Source organism: Emys orbicularis, chromosome 8 (genome assembly GCF_028017835.1).
Source record: "Emys orbicularis isolate rEmyOrb1 chromosome 8, rEmyOrb1.hap1, whole genome shotgun sequence".
NCBI lineage: Eukaryota > Metazoa > Chordata > Testudines > Emydidae > Emys > Emys orbicularis.
In genome coordinates this window covers 84,731,990-84,753,814 of record NC_088690.1, presented here as the reverse complement: position 1 = coordinate 84,753,814, position 21,825 = coordinate 84,731,990, and positions in this window count along the sequence as shown.

Below are 21,825 nucleotides of genomic sequence, written 5' to 3'. Positions count from 1 at the left end.
TTTTCTGGGGGCCCCAAATCCGCTACTGCCCCCCTCCCGGTGGAGTGAGGTTTGGGGAGGCTTAGCCTCCATTACACTCTACCCATGGCTGCACCCAAGCAGTCAGAAAGATGCTGACGCCATGGAGCTGAAGAACTCTAAGGAGGGTGCTAAAGATCATTTTCAAAGCACCCAGGGATACCCAAAAGTTAAGACATAAGATAGGTACAACTAAGCCAGAATGTACATCATTAGGTGCTCAGGGAAAAGTTCTGCACGGACTGGCTGTTTAAGCCTGCCATTCAGCACATGTACTAAGGACACATCTGTGATACAATTATTTTACTGTGAGTTTATAGGATTAATACAGGGAAGCATAGGCACCGGCTTTTTCCTTTGCCTGGGGGTGCTCAACCCCCGCCCGCACTCAACCCCTTCCCCAAGCCCTCCCCACCTCTTCCTGCCCCGCCCCCACTCCACCCCTTCCCCAAGCCCTCCCCACCTCTTCCTGCCCCACCCCCACTCCACCCCTTCCCCTAGCCTTCCCCACCTCTTCCTACCCCACCCCCATTCCACCCTTTTCCCCAAGCTGCCACCCCCGCCCTGCCTCTTCCTGCCCTGTCCCGCTCCTTCCCCTTCCCCCCGCCCTGCCTTCTGCACACCACAGAACAGCTGATCTGATCGTGGCAGGCAGGAGGTGCTGGGAGGGGGAGGAGTTGATTGGCGGGGCGGCCAGCAGACAGGAGGTGCTGGGGTGAGGGGAGGAGCTGGCTGCCAGTGGGTGCTAAGCACTTGCTAAATTTTTTTCTGTGGGTGCTCCAGCCCTGGAGCACCCATGGAGTCGGCACCTATGCAGGGAAGGAGGAGGAGAGTCAGGACTAAGACAATAGTTAGGAGGATGTGGAAAGCCCTAGGCCAGTGTGTGGTTGGAAGGGGAGTTACTGTGACTGCCTCCATCTTGACTCACATCAGAGACTGAACCCAAAGCATGAGTCTCTACAGCCCAAGTGCAGGCTGTGTTGAGGAGCGTTGCAACAGACTCACATCCTCTGTGGATCAGGCACAGTGGAGGATATAGACTGATGCATAGGCATTGACTCCGAGGGTGGTCTGAGGCTCAAGCACACCTGGGGGAAAAAATAGGGGGTGCTCAGCACCCACCAGTCACAGCTATTAGGCAGCTGGCAGGAGCCCTTGGGGGCAAGAGGCGGGGCGGAGTGGGGGGCACCCACCCAGAAAAATAAAAGTCAGCGCCTATGCACTGATGGGTGGGTTACATACTGCAGGGAGTTTTCAAAACAGCACTGAGACAATTTGGGGAATCAGTGTACAGTTTAACTTGTTTGATACTAGAGAGACTATGTCAGACTGCAAACTCCATTTTGAATATGGGACTTGTCTGCTTTCTCTGTTGTCTTTTTACTTCCATATTGGATTGAAATTCCAAAAGATGGGGACACAGGGCTAACAATGGAGGGCTGTTAAACCTTCAAGATCCTCTATTCAAATGGAAAACCTCCTTGGACAATGAGTTGGCTTCTGCCCAGCAGAACCAGCCTGCTAATTTAGCTGGTAACTAAGCAACAGATCACCTTGTGGGGGACTTTGATCACCTGACAAGGCTGATCAGGAGATCACCTGACAAAAGGGACTGGAGGTTATAAAAGAAAATGTCTTTCACACTGAGAGAGCGAGAGTGAAAGAAGCCCAAAAGCAGAAGGCTGGTTGCAGAGGCAAGTGGAGACTCCATGATCTGGGGGAGAAACCACATGGGGAGAAGAAGGATCCTGGATTCCTTAAAAGAATCTGACCTGAGCCTAAAGGACACTCCAGAGTGATAAGGAAGATGAGGCAGGGAAATGTGTATTGGTGTTTTATCTAGATATATTTCTTGTAAAGTAAAGAATAATTGTGTTAGAAACCTTTGCACAATCTGCATATTCTGTGCTTAACTATCATGCTCTCTCAAGAGGTAAAAAGTAAATCAGAATGCCCACAAGGTTGAAGCTCAGGGAAACATGTGCTTAAGCAACTGGTGTGTCTTGGGAGGCCAGAACTGTTCCTGAGGCCTAGAGCAGCTGGATTGCAATGTCCCTCTTCCACAGCAGGGTAACAGACACTTTGCATTCAGGAAACCTACCAGGGAGGCCAAAGAAAGAGAGAGTGCGGCAGCCTACCCAGATTAAGGGAAGCTTAAAAGCACATCGTTCTAAAGTGAGAGACCTCTACAGAGCAGTCCGAGGAGTGTCCAGCAGGCAGAGTGTGACCAAAGCTGTGGCAAGCACCAAAGTCAGGCTGTAGTAAAGGCCTGGGTCTGTACTTCATGAAGCAACTCAGGGAAAGGAGGGAGTTGGCAATGGTGGCCAACGTGTCCTTACCCTTTGATGAGGATCTGTTATCTTCTGAGGACCCTACATATGTTCAGGAGACAACCATGCACCTCTATGATTAGATGAAAAGTTGGGGGGAGGCACATGAGCCTCTGTACAAGTCAGGGTCACCACAGCATACAGCATTTTTTATAGAGAACCACCAGCGACACTGCTATTCCTAGAGAACTTTGCAAGCACTAGCATTTCCACAGCCATAGGTCCATTAGCTTTTCTAGGATGGAAAGCCCCAGCACCAAATCTTGCAAAAATTCTGTGTCATGGAAGCTTCCCATATGTCCTGGCCATTGTAGATAACACTAAGTGCTGGTGTCAGAGGGAGCACCTCCTTTGCTGCTTCAGTGATGATTGTGCAAATTTGAATACTCTGGTGACATCTATCAAAAGAGCTACGTGAGAGGTTTTTTCTCCCCAAAAGATTGCAAAAGCTTTTAGAAGATCACTGTAACTTGCTCAGCTTGGCACTCCCTAGGACCATACTTGATAAGTCTCCCCAAGACCGTACTGGGAAGAAATATCACACACTATTTTAAAGAGAAACAAAACCACATACTATAATTGCCAAGATACATGTTATCACACAGAGTCAAACATATGACCTGCCTGCTTTGATGGTTCACTGTGTTGCACATAAACAACAAGGAGTCTGGTGGCACCTTAAAGACTAACAGATTTATTTGGGCATAAGCTTTCATGGGTAAAAACCTCACTTGGGGATTTTAAGTTGCCAGCCTCACAAATAATAGTAGAAATTATAATTACATCTGAGATTCTTAAAGTCCCCAGCCTGAGTCACTTTCTATGCTAGAAAAAAGTTCAAAGGAAAGGTTGCAGCTCATTTAAACAGTTACAGACCCGCCACAGGGAAAGCTGTAATAGCACATCACACAAGCCTGCTGATGCCCTTAAAGCCCTGGGTATTAGGGAGTGAAACCCCAAACTGGACAAGACTGATTACACACCAAGTGGTCACACCAAGATTTCTCATTATATTTAAAGATAACTAATGTTTTGTCTCAGATGTGACCAGAGTTTGGGCTAGTCATTAAAGGTTAGAAGAGTTAATTTCAATGGCATGAAAAGAATGGCCAAAGCAATTCCTTTGATCCCGCTGTATCACTATAATTTTCCAGCTTGCTATCTCGTATAGCAATTATATTAAGGCCCCAATTCTGCACGCATTTAAATCACATACTACATAACTTCACTCATCTCAGTAGTCCCACTGGTTTCAATGTGACTACTCACAAGGTAGAGTAACACATACACACATGTTTGCAGGATTGGGACCATATGTGAAAACTAGCCCCAGATTGCTAGCATCTCCAGTTTAACTAGAGCACTTTAAACAACATGACCAATCCATCAGTATCGGTTACTAATAAGCAATTAAAAACCATCTGCAAGACAACATGGCTCAGAACACTGCTTGGGTCAGGGCAGACATGCAGTTAAAGAAATAACTGACAGTAATTCTAAGGCCTGGTCTACACTAACCCCCCAATTCGAACTAAGGTACGCAACTTCAGCTACGTGAATAACATAGCTGAAGTCGACGTACCTTAGTTCGAACTTACCGCGGTCCAGACGCGGCAGGCAGGCTCCCCCGTCGACTCCGCGTACTCCTCGCGCAGAGCAGGATTACCGGAGTCGACGGCGAGCACTTCTGGGTTCGATTTATCGCGTCCAGACAAGATGCGATAAATCGAACCCAGAAGTTCGATTGCCTGCCGCCGAACCAGCACGGTAAGTATAGACAAACCCTAAGAGAAAAACACAAGTGTTCAGAGCACATATGGTCCGATCACTCCCTGTTTCCGTTCCCATGCACTGACGGGTGTATAAAAGTTTGTCCCTTTTGTGTTTATAGGTCTTCAAAAGGCTTATGATATGACTACCATCCTTTTGTTACAGATATTATTCGTTCCAAGTAAATTGTGCTTCTGCAATTTGAAGAAGATTTCTCTTATCATACACACTAAATAGATTTAATTTGTTATAAAATCAATATGACACCACTCCAAAAAAAGTCTTCTAGCACTGTAGGAAAGACTGCAAACAAGACAGAGAACTGTAAAACAGACATTCACCTATGGGAAGATTTAAAGGGTGATACACTAAGCCAAATTCACCCCTGAAATAACTCCATTGCACCCCAGGGATTAAGTCAGTCCACTGAGTTTAAAGCAAGTTGGCCTGGAGTTTCATAATATGAATCCACAGGATACAGAGAGACCTAAACCCTTAAGAAACTAGTTTGTATTCACCATTTATTTTGCATGAGTATTTTTATGCTGCAGAGGCTGGATCTTATGAAGGACTAGGAGCTAGTCATGGATTTCCTCACTGAGTAGCCTCATGCTTCCTTGTAAATTATTTGCTAATATTTTCCATTGCTCCTTCAGTGGCTGCTATTTAGGATGGTATAGCTGTGAAAAGGTGGGGCATTTGACACACCATTAGCATTGTCCTGCCACAAAGCTTCTAGCTCAGTGGCAGTATGCCTTTGCTCAAACACTATTGGCTCCTGCTGCCTAAAGATTTCTTTTCCAATCTGTTTAAAATACAGTTTTCACTTTTACTCACTGTTTGCAGGCACGATATTTTTCAGGCCCTCTCAGTACATCCTGACTCCAAAGTATGCAACTAACCACCAGTGAGAAATTCTCCTATGCCAGAGATTCTCAACCTTTTTCTTTCTGAGCCCCCCCCCCAACATGCTATAAAAACTCCATGGCCCACCTGCGCCACAACTGATTTTCTGCATATATAAGCCAGGGCCGGTGTTGGGGGGTAGCAAGCCGAGCAATTGCCTGGGACCCCATGCCACTGGGGCCTCTGCAAAGCTACATTGCTCAGGCTTCCACTTCAGCCCCGGGTGGCGGAGCTCAGGGCCCTGGGCTTCAGCCCCATGCGGAGCTTCGGCTTTCTACCATGGGCCCCAGTGAGTCTAATGCTGGCCCTGCTTGGTGGCCCCCCTGAAACCTGCTCGTGGCCCCCCAGGAGGCCCAGGCCCTTGGTTGAGAACCACTGTCCTACACAAATTAAAATAAATCTGATAAAGTGGGTGCTACTTAGTGGCACTCAACCCCATAATCATCATCCAACCAGGCTATTCTAGGGCACAAGGTAGAGCTGTTTAACTAAACCCATCCATCCCATTACAACAGCTCTTATCAAAGTTACAATGTGCTTTCCCCAGTTCACTCCAGTTTTAAAGATTAATTCACCTTTTGCATTTGTGTACCAGGAACTTTTGAGGGATCCATTTTTACTAGACAAATATGGGTGTGTAAGGCAAGATCTAGAGCACACATACTTGAGTATTTGTGGAAATCAAATTTCAGATCTGTGTGCACTAATATTTAGATGCTGTATTGTAATGTATAATAGTGCATAGATCTGATTCCCTGATAAGTTCTAGCACCAAACATTACCACAAGAAAGCTTTTAAGATCTAATCTACATTCAGTAACATCCCCAATTCAGCAATAAGCAGATCTGGAGACAGTATGGTTAACTATACAAGCGTTAGGGCTTGTCTACACTTACATTTTATAGCGCTCTAACTTGCTGGCTCAGGGGTGTGAAAAATCGCCCCCCTGAGCGCAGCAAGTCTGAGCGTTTTAAAGCACTAGTGTAGATAGGCTCCGAGCACTGGGAGCCGTGCTCCTAGTGCTCAGAGCTAATCCCCTCGTGCAGGTGGATTACCAGGAGCGCTGGGAGAGCTCTCTCCCAGTGCTCACGTGCAAACACACTTGCACTTCAAAGCGCTGCCACAGGAGCGTTCCCGCGGCAGTGCTTGGAAGTTTCCAGTGTAGACATACCCTTAGACTAATTTGTATCACTGTAGGCTCCTTTTCAAGTTATAAGTAACAAGTCCCATTACAGGTCAGCCTTAGACTGTGTTGAAAGGTTTTAGTGACTGCAAAAGTCCTACCAAATCACAGAAGAGCTCTGGGCCAATGTGTAAACTTACCTCTTACCTCAATGCTACTTTCTCCTCACTGCTGAAGGCCTCTTATCAAATGGTCTTTAAGGAACACATCACAGGGAGGCAGGAGGGGGGAAGGATAGTTCTGTGGTTTGAGCATTGGCCTGCTAAACCCAGGGTTATGAGTTCAATCCTTGAGGGAGCCATTTAGGGATCTGGGGCAAAAATCTGTCAGGAGATTGGTCCTGCTTTGAGCAGGGGGTTGGACTAGATGACTTCCTAAGGTGCCTTCCAACCCTGATATTCTATGAGGAGAAAGGCTGTTCTTCCACACTATAACTGCACACTCACTCCTCGATAGGAAGTTAGTTTCCAATTTTAATTTTTTACATCCATACATGCAAAGTTTCCATAAAAGGGAATCTGCGTGTGCCTGTGTCTCTTCTAATAGTCTGCACTGAGATGAAGACAAAGTGGCTGCCTGCTTCCACAGACAGCAGAGTCCCTGGAGATTTAATGTCCATACACAAAGTAAGGCATAACTCAACTCCCCACAGAATCTCTTGCTTTGCACAACATTAGCAATTTACCTGAACTTTCTTCTCTATCAATACACAAGCCACTCTTCCACTGATTGCAGCAATGTCTAGTTCTTAATTCTTCACTTTCCCTCATTTTGTTTAAAGTACAGGGTTAGTTTCACTTTGCCCTCAGCACAACTTGAACAGATGTCTCGCTCCCCAACACACACACATAAAATGCCTATTACTAAGAGCTATGGATAGTCAGATTGGTATTACTTGGCAATATGAGACACTTGTGAAGGCTACTGCTTCCTTCTTTAACCCTTCCTGTCCTTTTTACAAGCTAGGGCAGGGTTGACAAACTTTTTGGCCCAAGGGCCACATCTGGGTATGGAAATTGTATGGCAGGCCATGAATGCTCATGAAATTGGGGGCTGCAGTGCGGGAGGGGTGTGGGCTCTGGGGTGGGGCTGGGGATGAGGATGAGGGGTTGGAGGTAGGAGGGTGCTGGGACCGAGGGCTTCGGAGGGCTGGGAAGTGGGTTGGGGTACAGGCTCTGGGCAGCACTTACCTCAAGCAGCTCCCAGAAGCAGCAGCATGTCCCCCCTCCAGCTCCTAAGCGGCGGCGCAGCCAGGCAGCTCTGTGCGCTGCCCTGTCTGCAGGTGCTGCCCCTGCAGCTCCCATTGGCCACAGTTCCCGGCCAATGGGAGCTGCGGGGGCCACACTTGGGTCAGAAACCGGAAGGGGAACGTGCTGCTGCTTCCAGGAGCAGCGCGGAGTGGGGTAAGCTGCCGACCCTGCTCCCCGGCAGGAGCTCGAGGGCCGGATTAAAACATCTGGAGGACCAGATGCAGCCCTCGGGCTGTAGTTTGCCCATTCCTAAGCTTGGGGGCTTGTCTATAAATAACACATAGGTCTAGATGTGGGGCTAGATTAAATTAGCTGACACATACTGATGTACAGTTTGGGCAATGTGATGGGGTGTGTCCCCCCTACCCCCCCCCAGGCTTGAAAGGGTTAAGGTGGCCAAGCAGGACAATTAACTCCCCAGGCTGCGCCTGGAGGAGGAGCTGGGATTTAATTATAAGAAGCTGAGCTAGGCAGGAAGCTGGCAACACAACAAGCTGCAGGGATGTAGGCTGCAGTCAGTCCCTGGGAGGAGGGAGGCATTGTCAGAACTATAGAGGGCAGCCCACAGTTACTCCATGGGAGGAGGGAGTTGGGAGGCTGGCAAACTCAAAGAGCAGGGAAGCCAGGAAGGTAGGAGAAGGCTTGGAGGAAAAAGTAGCAAGGAATAGGAGTGCAGACCTTGGCTGCTGATTTGAAGGGCCCCTCAGCTGGAACCAGAGTAGAGAGTAGACCTGGGTTCTCCTACCAGCCACTGGGAATGTGGCACGGACCAGGCAGAGGACAGTGCACTGCCTGGGATAATTTGTTCTGGAAAGTCTTTGTTATACACATTCCCTGCCAACCCCCAAGGGAAACACTAATAGTCATGTGGCTGGAGGGCTATGTCACAAAGAGGAGGCTGAAAAAGGGGTCCACAGGCTGAGAGGATGAAGGGAGAGACACAGCCAGAGGAGAGTGCAATGCTTGGCCAGACCTGATCCCCAGAGCGACCAGGAGGAGGTACGTCTAGGCATGGGTGCAACCCATGACAGGGAAACAAATTGAAATCAAGAACTGATAACAAACTAAGCATGTATTGAATGTGGTTCAGGGACTTGTTTTCCCATCCACTTGTGAAATTCTCATCCTCACACACAGCCTGAAAAATAGGGATTTATGTGGGGGATCAAGTCCTCCCTGAGGGTATAACCAGGGCATGAGCACCTTCACAGCTGTCCTGTGACAGCTGTACAACTCCGCTTATGGGCTGCAATAGAAAATGATTCAGCCTCTTTCAAATTCATCCATGTAGTGTTTATTGCCAGTGGAGCTGCACAGTAAATGGACTCAATCCCCCCACAACCTCCCCTGTGATCACAGCTGAGTTCCACAGCAATGTTCCCTGCACCACTTCCCCTCAACCTGTGCTTCTGCTTGGTTTGGAGCCTTCTGCAGCTAGAAGGCTTCTGCCACATGCCCCTGTCCTCTTCCCAAGACAATGTAAGAAATTCAGGCAGTAGAAGGCCTCAGGGGCAGATTTTTAAAAGTATTTAGATGTCCAGAGATGCAGATAGTTGCCAAGTGGGACTTTCAGAAGTGCCTAGGTGCCTTATTTTCATTTTAGGTGGCAAAGTACATTTCACAAAATTGGCCCTGAGTCCATTCCTCTCGGACAAAGTTTGGCCACGATAGTTAAAACGTATTCATTATAGTGGCTGTTCATCACTAGAAGACACCACTAGGCGGCAGTGATGCTCCCATGACCAGCTATGCTGGCTTCAGGGCCACTTTGCATTTGCAGTGCAGCACAAAGCAGCCCAAACACAGGGGAGAATGTGTGCCATAGACCAGAGGTACAAGAAGTGCAGCTTTCTCAACTGTAGGCCCAAGGAGCTGGAACACCCTCCCAAAGGAGAATCGGAGGAACCCTACCCTCTCTATCTTCAGGTCACAAAGCCAGCCCCCACCTCTTTGCATTGCTATAGCTCAGGGTAGAAGAGAACTAAATCTCACAAACGAAATCAACAAATAAACCAAAAGCAGAGAGGAACTACCTGAAATAAAGGGCTAGATCAGGGCAGATATGTTTGAAAATCTGGGCCTTAATTAACCTATCTAGGTGCCTAACTATCATTGATTTCAGTGGGAGTTAGGAATCTTATTACCTTTGAAGATATGGGCCTCTCTACTGGCAAGTTCCCCCTGTTTTGGTATTTTTTTATGCTTATGTATGATGCTTAGATTCTGTGCCAAAGGGTGCTTTAGAAATGCACATAGACAGAATACTCAATTCTCACAAAGATTAGATTACTAGGAGTAGATTCATATACCTCTTAAGGGAATACCTGCCTTTTTAAAAGATTTTCCCACCCTTCAGTATCTCTCTAACATTTGCAAGACTTCCTTAGGCTCTGCTGTCAACTTCGATCATGGCATTTTCATGTTTGTCCAACAGAGGGAGGATTTAGGATTATATTTTCACTGTTATTCATTATGAATTTTTGATAGGTGTATATTTAGATAAGTACAATAGAAATCAGTTCAGGACATACATTTTTATACCAAATTTAGCCTGCTAGCTGGTTCATTGATTTAATAAGTACTGTGTTGCTTTGAAATAGCTCCAAAATATTAAAATATAGGCTTTGATTTGGTGCTCCTAATATAACATGCAGTCTCTGAACAGAGTCCAGGTTGTGCATGCAACCCTCTTGCTGAGGTGTGCCACCTCAGTTCCTGGCTTATACTAGTTTGTTGCATGTTCGTTTTGATTCCTAAAAAATGAACGAATTTTATTTGTGAAATGGAATGACTAACAGTACTGACTGGATCCAGGTATAGTACAGCCAACCATTCTGCCAGTGCACCTCCTTTCTCAGCAGCAATTTCTAGTCCACTAAATCCAGCCCCAGTCCACCCTTGAGTAGAGACTGTCGAGCATGCCAAAGTGTGTGGTGGTTGATTGCTGTTGATGTTGGGTGGGCATTGGGTTTTTTACTTTAAGGGAGTTAAATCCCGTGATTACTTGAACTTCATAATGTGTGAAAATGTTTTTATAAGAGCTTCTGCAAAGCCATCCTCTCCTGCTCCTAAAGATTACTGCAGTCCAAGATCATTCATCTTCACTGTTCCCTTTCTATAAAAAGCAGCCTGAAGATATTGATTCAGACTTTGGCTCTCCAAGTCAAGTACCGAGATGGTATTTATGATTATCTGTCAGCTCTGACATGCAAAGTGTACTCTTTCAGTCAACCTGTAGGGCATTGGTTCCCAAACTGGGGTGTGTGCCCCCTGGGGGGGGCATGAAGAAATTCCAAGGGGCGCGCGAAGCTGCCCGGCCCTTGAGCTCCTGGTCGGGGAGGCTAGCCCCTGACCCCTCCCCTGCTGTCTCCCCTACCCTGTAGGTATGCTGCTGTGTGAGCAGTGCAACTTGCACCCACCCACCTCCTAGGCTTTCCAATAAGCCAGTCCTGCTGCTCTTGAGCGGCCTGGTAAGGAAGCGGGGGGGGAGGGAGGGTTGGATAAGGGGCAAGAGGTCTGGGGGGCCGTCAGGGAGCAGTTGGATGGGGTGGAGGTTCTGGGGGAGCGGTCAGGAGGAGCGGGGGGGAGGGTTGGATGATGGTAAAGGAGAGGTAGGGGGGGTGAGGGTTTCTCGAAAATTAAAAAGGGGCGTGATGCCAAAAAGTTTGGGAACCAATGCTGTAGGGCATATATGTGTCAGTGCTCCATCTGAAGACTTCTGCCTAGCAATAGAAAGCCACAAATAACCAATAGTACATTGATCTTGTGTATGAGCATGTCTCTGGTCATAGTAGCTCTAAAACCTGTTATCTGTCAGCTAAAGAAGAGCTATAGCTCAAGTAGTAAAGGCCTGTGGTTTTGGTGCTGAATATACTGGGTTGGAGTTTCACTAAGAGCTGTATGTATCTGCTGCTACGGTTAGTTACATAGGTCACAACTAAGGATTAGAAAGTGCTGATTAATGGGATGAAAGAACTGAAAAAGTTGCATGTGACTGCTGTTCCTGAGGGAGCTAGAAGAACAGGATGACCCTGAACAGTTCTGTACTTCTTTGGCTGTTTAAAGTCTTTGATCCACCTGGGTACATGCACTTTGAAACAAGTTCTACCCTCAGATTGACACCACTGCTGTTGCATGTGTTTACCTGAGAGCAGAATTTGGTGCCTTAATTCAGTCTCCCTAGCAACTAATGAGAGTGCAATTCAATTCATGCACCATTCTGATGATCTGTGTATCTTTCTGTGTTGCAAACAAGGCATGCAGAGGCTGCTCTAGGACAGTGGGTCTCAAACTTTTGTACTGGTGACCCCTTTCACACAGCAAGCCTCTGAGTGCGACCCCCGCCCTTATAAATATATTTAAAAGTGTTTTTAATTTAACACCATTATAAATGCTGGGGGCAAAGTGGGGTTTAGGGTGGAGGCTGACAGCTCACGACCCCCCACATCATAACCTGAGGGGTCATGACCCCCAGTTTGAGAACCCCTGCGCTAGGAGATATATAAAGCCCTGCAAGCCAGCTTCCCAGGCAAACTCTCAGTGGGGGGTGTCAGCTGACTATGGCCTGCAGACTCAGGCACATTGTTTGCTACTGAGCCAGCAGTAGAGCACAAGACATTGCTTATTTTGTAGGGTCTACACTCTCTCTCTCTTTATATATATATATATAGATATAGATATAAAAAAAAATTTTTTTTTAAAAGGCAGGACAAAGCACTGGCTACATCTTGTTGCAAGGCCTGATCTCGCAACACGCCATGATGCCTTTCATGTGCTGTGTCCCCTAACTTCCACTGGAGACCATGAAAATAGGGAGTGCCCAGCACCTCCTAGCAGTGCCAGTGCTAACCCACTGGGGGCCCTAAACAGGAATATTTTTGCTCCCTCCCCACACACAGCACATTCCAATAATTAATAGGGGGTCTCCTTGAGCTGCTCGGGGCCCTATGCAGTTACTTAATCTGCTTATGCCTCGTGCTGTTATGCTTATAAGAAGCACATGGAATCCTTTTTAAAAGGGGATAAGGCAATACGCCGCATTTATTGAGAATACAATTTAAGCATTAAAATCAGCATATGCTTCCATTCGCAAACATGCACACCAAAAGGTTCTGCAGCTGGGTTTTATAGTTACCAGTCCTTAGTGTTGCTTGGTCAGGTTCAGTGGCCAGCTGAAACTGCACACAAGGGAGGGGAGCTGGACCTCTGTCAAACGCATTCGAAGCTCCAATATTGATGCAGAACGAACCCAAAGTCCCAGGGCAATACACCCTTCTTTTATATGATAAGGTTCCATACAAGTCTATGGACCTTGCTGTGTCACACCAGAGCTGTCAATCACAAGGTATTCAAGATTGCTCTTAATTAGCATTATTTTGAGTTGTTACCAGTTTGGCTCAACTCCTTATCTCGTCCTTGGGGTGTATGCCTTTGCTTTAGGGTCGTCAATCTGCCATCCGGGTGCCAGGACTAGATTGGTGCAGCACATTCATCTTGGCTTCTGAATTATACCAGATTTTAAATCCCAGTATCCATAGCTAGAGGACTAAAGAAGTAACCTACCATGCTGCCTATTGATTAGCACACTGCTGGTGCCATAACTAGACACTTTTCAGATATGTACAAAGATATGACCCTTGCCCCCAAATAGCTTACTAGCTAAATAAAAAGCACTAGCACCCAGCAAGGAAGTAGCATATTAAAAAGACATTTAGAACCTAGACTTCTCCCATCTGGGCCTTAATTGCTATGACATCGCCTGGTGGGCTTTGCATTAACGAGGAGAGCTTCCCGCATGTGTTCTGCACACTCTTGGAGAATTAATCATCTGTGAGTCACTAGCTACAATACACACTTGCGGTATTTTAATTCATCTGGGTTTCGCAGGGCAGGTCTTCACTACGGGGGGGGGGTCGATTTAAGATACGCAAATTCAGCTACGCGAATAGTGTACCTGAATTCGACGTATCAGAGCCGACTTACCCCGCTGTGAGGACGGCGGCAAAATCGACCTCCGCGGCTCCCCGTCGACGGCGCTTACTCCCACCTCTGCTGGTGGAGTAAGAGCGTCGATTCGGGGATCGATTGTCGCGTCCCGACGAGACGCGATAATTCCATCCCCGAGAGATCGATTTCTACCCGCCTATTCAGGCGGGTAGTGTAGACCTAGCCGCAGTCTCTTGCCATCTTTCTGATTGTATGCTTGGCTTAAAGCTGCTCTAAGAACCACTAACATCATTGTTCTAACTACACTAGAAATATTGCTGTCAGACCTTCTCAGAGGCTGTTTTCTCTAGATGCATGATTATCTAATCATAGGGTGACCAGACGTCCCGTTTTTAAAGGGACAGTCCTATTTTTAAGCCCTTTTGCAGGTGTCCTGACTTTTTCTTAAAAATGGGCAAATTGTCCCATATTTTCTGTCTCCCCCACATCAGTACTGGCAGGTCCTGCTGCTGGCCGGATCCCTGCTCGCCAGCCACCTGCCCACCAGTGGTGAGTGGGGGGTCCAGTGGCCAACGATGGGGGTTGGTATGCAAGGCTGGTGATGGGGCAAAGCTGCAGAGCACGGGGCCAACTGATCCTCCTGCTGGTCCATCAGCGCATTACCCGCTGTGTGCTGGCTCTCAGACAGCAGGGCCCTGCCCTCCGTCCTGTTTCCAGCTGGCTGTGAGCTACAGTGGCTGGTGAGTGTGGGCAGGTGCCAGGTGGCAGCCATTTGTGTCGCCTCTGCTGTCCACCCATCGGCCCTTTACGTGCTCCCCCTCTCGCTGTCCTCTCCATGCTTTGCCCCTTCACCCCCCTAGCCCCGCTGCTCCTCCATATCTCCCCCGGCGGGGTGCGTCCCACTCCCAGCGCTGTGCAGAGAACCAGCCCCTGGTCAGAGAGTGCTCAGCTCACCAACAGCCTGGCTGGCAGGCTCCTTCCTTCCCGCACTGCTTCTGGCTGGGCCGGCGCCCCAGGAAAGCCCAAGACCCTCCGGCCCAGGCACTGACTAGGAGGAGCTGAGCCCTGTGTGTGCCACAGCCCCACACAGCGCTGGCACGGGGAAGCCTCTCTGCCCCTCAGCTGAACTCTGGTTTGGGGGGGGAGGGGAAGCGATTTCCAGCCTGTTCGTGCCCCGACCCTGCAGGCTCCACAGCAGCCCCCCTAGGCAAGGGCTTAACACACTCTTCACCTGCCCCCCCCCGCCCTGGGTCCTGCCCCCAGGGAGCATGGGGCTGCTCCATCCTCTAGTCACCCTCCCCTGCTGAGCCACCTCTCTGGCCAGGTTCGCTGAAGCCCCTGCAGTCAGGTTCCCTGGGCCCTGGTACACAATGCATCCTTAGGCCTTACCCCCTTCCTGCCCACACTGTAGCCAGGGAACAGGAGGTGGCTGGGTTATGTCGGTGGCCAGCAGCAGCCTGGAGGTGTTAGCTGCCTTTCGACATTGTGTGGGCGGGAAGAGACAAGCTGCTTCCAGCCATAGGGAAGAGGAGGTTAGGGGGGAAGAGATGAGCTCTGCAAAGACACGGGCCAGGTTATTCCCCCCTCTCCCCAGCGCCCACGGCTGGAGGTAGCTCCTGTCTTTTCCCTCCCGCACAGTGCTGAAAGGCTGCTGCTGGCCACATTCTGGTGTGTGAACCCTGGCAGAAATCTGGAGGGGGGGGGGCACGTGACCTTACGTGCCCCCCCACGTGTTGCCTCGGGAAGACATGGCGCCAGGTACCAGGAGAGGCGAGGCCCAGCCAGGCCCAGCCAGGCATGGAGGGTGGAGAGCACCGGGCAGGGAGGGTTGGGTCGGTCGGTCACCGCTCCATGTGAGAGAGGTGTACGGAGAGGTGTACAGAAGTGTGGGTGTGTCACCTCTCCCCGTGTGGGGGTGTGTGTGTTACCCCTCCCCATGTGAACCCTAAAGCCTTAAAGATAAGGTAAATAAAAAGAATCCAGCTTCGCAGCATTTCTTTTTAACGGGCTCAGTCAACCTTATGTTAATTTGAGCGTTTGTAGGGCATAGTTCTGATTGATTGTCGCTGAACTCGCTTGAATACGAGTAATTTTACCAGGTGTCCCATATTCAGTATGGGGAAATATGGTCACCCTATCTAATCAGAGAATTCATAGGTTGATCTTCTGCACTGGCTAATAATTATACACATGGTGGTTTGTAAATGTGACAAAATAAAGAAAAGGCCTAATTATCATCATTGCCTAATTAGTACACTGCAGAGTGAGTTCTTAAGCTTACTCCATTAGGGACAAATTTCTACCCTTGGATATGTGCATATTGTTCCCATTGAAATCAATGTGTATGCTGAATGTACATCTGAGTGCATTGCTTATGGTTAAGGCTACGTTTTAGTCATGGGAATTTTTAGTAAAAGTCATGATCAGGTCACAGGCAGTAACGGTCCGTGACCTGTCCATGACTTTTACTATATACCCCTGACTAAAACTTGGGGGAGGGCAGCCTGGGTGCTTGGGGGGATGGGGACTAGTGGCGCATGGCCTGGGACCCTTGCTGGTGCTGGGGGGTGCGGGTTTGGCGGGGCCGGCAGGCTCCCTACCTGGCTCTATGCCTCCCCCCAGGCAGCAGCAGAGTTTGGGTGTGGAAGGGGGCAAGGGGTTGGGGCACGGGACAGGGTGAAGCGGGCTCTGGGTGGCGTTTACCTGGGGGACTCCTGAGAAGCAGCGACATTCCCCTCACTCAGCTCCTAGGTGAAGGCATGGCCAAGAAACTCTGCATGCTGCCCCCGCCCAGAGCACTGGCTTCACAGCTCCCATTGGCCGGGAACCTGTCATCTGTACAGAGACACCTTTAAGTTGGCCTATAACATGTAAGCGTTTGGGGATCCTTGAAACGAAAGATGCTATAGTCAGTGTCTTTGATGTTGGATGACAGTTATGTACTTAAATCCATATTTAAATATATAAAGAAAGCTCTCCTGATTTTCTGAGGTGCTGGCTACCCACAACCTGCACCAACTTCAGAGATTTGCCTGGTCTATCTCCTCTAACTATTCCATCTCAAGCACACACATTTTACTAGCCCAGCAAATTCTTCAACTACTACACTCATTTCTCATTCATCCTCTTATGTTTCCTTTGAGACATGCTAGGTGTATAAACCCACCCTCTTATTGCTCCATCTGGGAAATAAGTGTTTACTTTCATATGCTGATGATCCTCATTTAGTTTAATAAGAATCAAGTCTCTTGTTTTATTCTATGGGCTCTCTTGAGATCAAAGGTATAATGATGGTCGTGCAACCCAGTAGAATTTAGTACCACATCACACTTCAGGATCGGGGCATAAAGTGGAAGTCATAAAATAGCGTCTGGACTATTTAATCAAGTAATAAGAATTCCTTAAGGAAAGCCCCAGTCAGATGGTAGATGTCTCCCTAGTGAAATGATAGTCTTTTAAATAAACATTGTTTCTTTCTTGATTCTAATTTGCATAGTGTCTTGGTGGGGCCACCACTTCATTAGCAATTTCAGTCAGTCTCCCTGCTCCAAAGACTTTTTAAATTATTTATCCACAGTGGAACAGCTTCAATAAGAGAGACTGAGGGACTCACTTCTGCTTCCACCCACCAGAATATCCCATAGCCCAGTGGTTAGAGCACCCCCTTGAAGTGGGGGGTGGACTTGAACTGGACATCTTCCACCTCCCAGGTGAGTGCCCTAACCATTGGGCTAAAAGTTGAGGGAGGTCCACCGTCACCATCATTTTCAGCTAGTAGCGCCTGCTCTAGTGAGTAATGTCTGGAAACACTTACCAAATCAGGCCCTACAGGAGAGTAAGGTAGAGGAACGCCTGTCTGTTCCTGGTTTGTGCATCACTCTGGGGCTTAAGCATCATGTGGTATGGTTCAGCAGTGCACATGCTCAGAAGCAGAAGCATAGATGCCTAGGGAACTTTTACTGCAAAAATTTAGGTACCAAGCAATTTTAGGGGTCCATAGGGTTTGGGGGCCACTGAGCAAGGGTTTTGCGAATCCCAGTTATGCCTGATTCTGGGATTTAGCTACCTAAAGTGGCAGTTAGGTGCTGTAGCGGGGTGGTTACCCTGCTCCGGCCCTGAAGGGGTTAAAGCAGCCCTGGAGAGGGCTGTGGCTGGAAAAAGCTGGGCTGATTGGGGAAGCAGCCACAGCTGGGGCCATGCCCCAATCGGGCCACGGCTGGCCCTATAAGAGGGCTGAGGGCCAGAGGCTAAAGAGGACGCTGTCTCTAGCTTCAGAGAGAGAAGGACCTGGCTGTCTGGGAAGCTGAGAAGAGTATCTAGAGTGGAGCAGTGCTGGGGAGCTCCAGCCTAGCAAAGCCCCAGGCTGCAGGCCAAGCTAAGGCCCACAAAAGGGTACTAGGGCTGCAGAGGGGCAGCCCAGGAATAGGCAGAGGCAGCTGGTCCAACCCCCTGTGGTTTACAGACTGCCATCTGCCCCAGTGAGCGGGGGCTAGATGGTGACTGGCAGTAGCCACAGAGGCAAGGTGGGGATAGAGGGTTGGGGGATTCCCCTGGGTGGGGAGACCCAGATTGTGGGTTGCTGTGGGTGGGCAGAACCCCTGGACAAAGGGCACCAGGGTCTGGGAGGGATACGGGGCCAGCTGCAGGCGAGACACCGGCCTGCAGAGGGTGCTCAGCAATGGAAGAGCTAATTCCCTGGACGACCAGCAGGAGGCGCTACAGTGGTGAGTCGTCGCCCCGCCACAGGTGCCTAAGTCCTTTTATGAATCCAGCCCTTCAGTGCTCTGTGCCTCAGTTTCCCCATCTGTAAACCTGGGGATAGTGACAGTGACTTCCTTTGTAAAGTTTTAGAGTTCTACTTAAATTATAAGTTCTTTGGGGCAGGGAATGTCCTTTTGTTCTGTTTTACAGCACCTAGCACAATGGGGCCCCAGTTCATTGCTGGGTCTCCTGGGTGCTATGATAATAAACATACTAAAAATAACATTACACTGATTAAATGTGCTAGATAAAAACATGGTGGTGGTATTATGAGTGGATGCCCAAACAGCCATGGTGGCAAAAATATTCACTTTTATCTGTAACTAGCTGGAGACTGGCAAAAGACTGACTATCGGACTCAGACATAGCCACTGCACTCCATATATTTGCAACCTTGAGGCTTGATTATTGCAACTCATATCTAGGAATGAAGCCACATAGCTTGAAAAAGCTGCAGCTGATACAAAATGCATCTGCTTAGCAACATAAGTTGCCATGAACATATCACTCCAGTGCTCTATTCACTGCATTGACCCCTTACGGAACAAAGAGCCTAGTTCAAGTCCCTGCTCTGACATTCAGAATTCGTCCTGAGATTGGCCCTAGTTATGTGGGATTCTCATCTCTTCTTCCAGGACCTGGATTACTCACAACTGCTATGCTCCTTTACAAAAGAAAATCTATTAACCAATAGTGGAAGGCTTGTGTAGGAGACTGAACTACAAAGTAACGCACATTGGAAAAATAATCCCAACTACTGTCTACATTGATAGGTTCCAGAGTAGCTGTTACCACCCAAGAAAGAGAGCATAGAGTTGCTGTGGATAGTTCTCTGAAAACTTCTACATAGTTTGCAGCAGCGGTCACAAAGGCTAACAGTAGGTTAAGAACTATTAGAAAAGGTATAGAAAATAAGACAGAGTCATAATGTCACTATATATAAATCTGTGGTGTGTGCCCATACTTTGACTACTGTGTCTGGTTCTGGGAGCCCTATCTCAAAAAGGATATAATGGAACTGGAGAAAGCTCAGAGAATGGTAACAAGGATGAGCCAGGGTATGAAACGGTTTCCTTATGAGAAGAGACCAAATATATTAGAGCTGTTTGTCTTGGAGAAGAGTTGACTAAGAGGGAGGGATATGATAGAAGTCTATACAATCATGAATGGTGTGGGGGGAAAAGTGAACAGAAAAATGTTATTGACCCTTTCACACAATACAAAAAGCAGAGATCACCCGATGAAATCAATAGGTAGCAGGTTTAATACAAACAAAAGGAAGTACTTTTTCACACAACTAACCTGTGGGACTCATTGCCGTGGGATGTTGTGATGGCCAAAAGTATAACTAGGTTTAAAAAAAAAAGAACTAGATAATGGATTTGAGCCAAGATGACCAGAGATGCAACCCCCCATGCTCAATTTGGAAGTGGAAGAAGGGGTGACTCACTCCATGATTACCCTGTTTTCTACCCTCACCATGACACTCTGGGCAAGATGTACCATGGTCTGACCCATTATGGCAGCTTCTGATCTTAACTTTCCCAGCATCTAGTCTAAACCTAGACTCTGGAATCCACTTCTGCAACTCTATTACTACATAAGTAGTGTGAGAAACAGAAGTGTAAGGTAAGTTTGTTAAACAACATCTATTTTATTTAATGCTCTGTTTGTTCAGAATCAAGGATATGTTGTTGTCATACTAACTCTGAGAATGCTTGGGTAATTTGTGTCAATAAAGGTATATGATTAATTTTGAAGTGGTTTGCCAATGAAATCTGTTTCAAGTTACAAGAATCAGGCATATGTCTAATTTCATCAAGTCCTATGAACAAACTTCTCAATTACACCACTCCATAACTAAATCCTCAAGCCTGCTCCTTATGAGATCTTTTCTACCTCATTTCAATACATTACTTAAGATCTGTGCTATTCAATAATATGAACTGTATTTTCTACATTGCTTACAGATCAGTTTTTGTATTTCATTTTCTTTCAAAATTACTCCACCAGTATAGGGGATAGTAATTTTAAGATTAGGTTGTTTTCTGATTTGATTTTGTGTTGTGGACCATTTTTTACAATATAATGCAAAAATTAAAGGACATGTTAAAGAGTTTTAGAAGTGCCCAATGTTATTGCAACTATTTAGAAAGTGCACTGGCATGTGATAAGGAAAGACACTTCCTATTGACAACGTTTTCTTATCTTCTGGGCAACTACAGTGAGGCAGCAGGAATTACAAACCAAGTCAAATTGACTGAGACTCCTGCAGTATTTGTGCTGATCCATAGAGATTTTTTTAGGAGGTGGGAGTGGGGCGGGAGGGGGGGGGCTGGTTTTGTTTTACCTCTGCTTTTTTAACTAAAAGGAGCTGGCAGTATTGACCAAATCCTGATCCCACTTCAGCCAGTGGCATAACCACCAATGGCTTCAGTGGGAGCAGGTCTAGCCCTATATCACAATAATCTCATTTTAAATAGGGAGTGGATTAACAACACATCCTTGGGCTCCCACAGGGTGCAGTACAGGTGCGGCACAGATCCTGCCTTGAGTTAGAGGCTGAGTAGCAGGCAATGGCAAGGTGGGTTTTAGCTCTCCGGGAGGCCATATGTGGCAAGGAAATGAAGCATGTTGGACTAGGAGACTCCATTTGGGATAGTGGTAGCTGCAATTTCATTGGACCCATTTCCTATATAGTTTTAATCCACTGTGTGTTTTAAAATTTGTAAAACAAGTAACAAGCACCTCACTGTTCAGTCTCCTACCCTCTACGGCAGTGGTCCCCAAACTTTTTACCTCGCGCCCTCCCTCACTCCTGTCCGCCCCCACCTCTCCATCCCTGAGCTGAGGCCAGGAGTGGAGGGAATGTGGACAGGGGAAAGGGGGCCGAGGTGGGGGCCACAGCTGGGGGGCGGGAGCAGAGTCAGAGCCCTCGGGGCTGAGGTTGGGGTGCTGCTGGATGGGGGCCAGGAGTAGAACGTGGGGCTGGCAGCCGGGACCCGGATGTGGGGCCGGGAGCAGAGCCCCAGGTGTGAGGGCTGGGGCCAGGAGTGGAGCTGGGTGGTGCTACCTCCACACCCCCTATACCAGCTGGCCTGGGCCCCAGCCACGTCCCATGAATGTTCCTCCATGGCCCACAGTTTGGGGACCCGTGTGTGACGTTGTACAGTCTATATGGTTTTATAAAAACATGATAATAAGTGAATATAATGTAGCTGGAATATGCTTCATGCAAAAGGTCACTTGTAAGGTATCATTACAAAACTTATAATCTACTGAGTGTGATCATCCTATTTGTATAAATGTACTACTCTTCTATCTAAAACTAGAAATATGAAATATAACTCTGAGAGCCTATTGTAATTATGCAAAGTGTGGGCCATTAATGGTGGTTTGGAATCTTGATGACTCCCATTAACCAGGACCATTGTCTGCAGATGGCTCTGTTTACCTGTGAGTCTTCCTGTATATGTGTGTGCTGGCAAGTGGGTAATGAAGTCTTGCAGTGACATGTCATCATGTCACCTGAACTGGAATCCATCTTTAACCTGGTGCTTTTCCAGTGAGGGGGGGGTGGAAACCCAGAGGGACAAAGGGTTTCTGCCTTATGCAAAAGATATATAAAGGGGTGGAAGAGAACAAGGAGGTGAGGAGCCA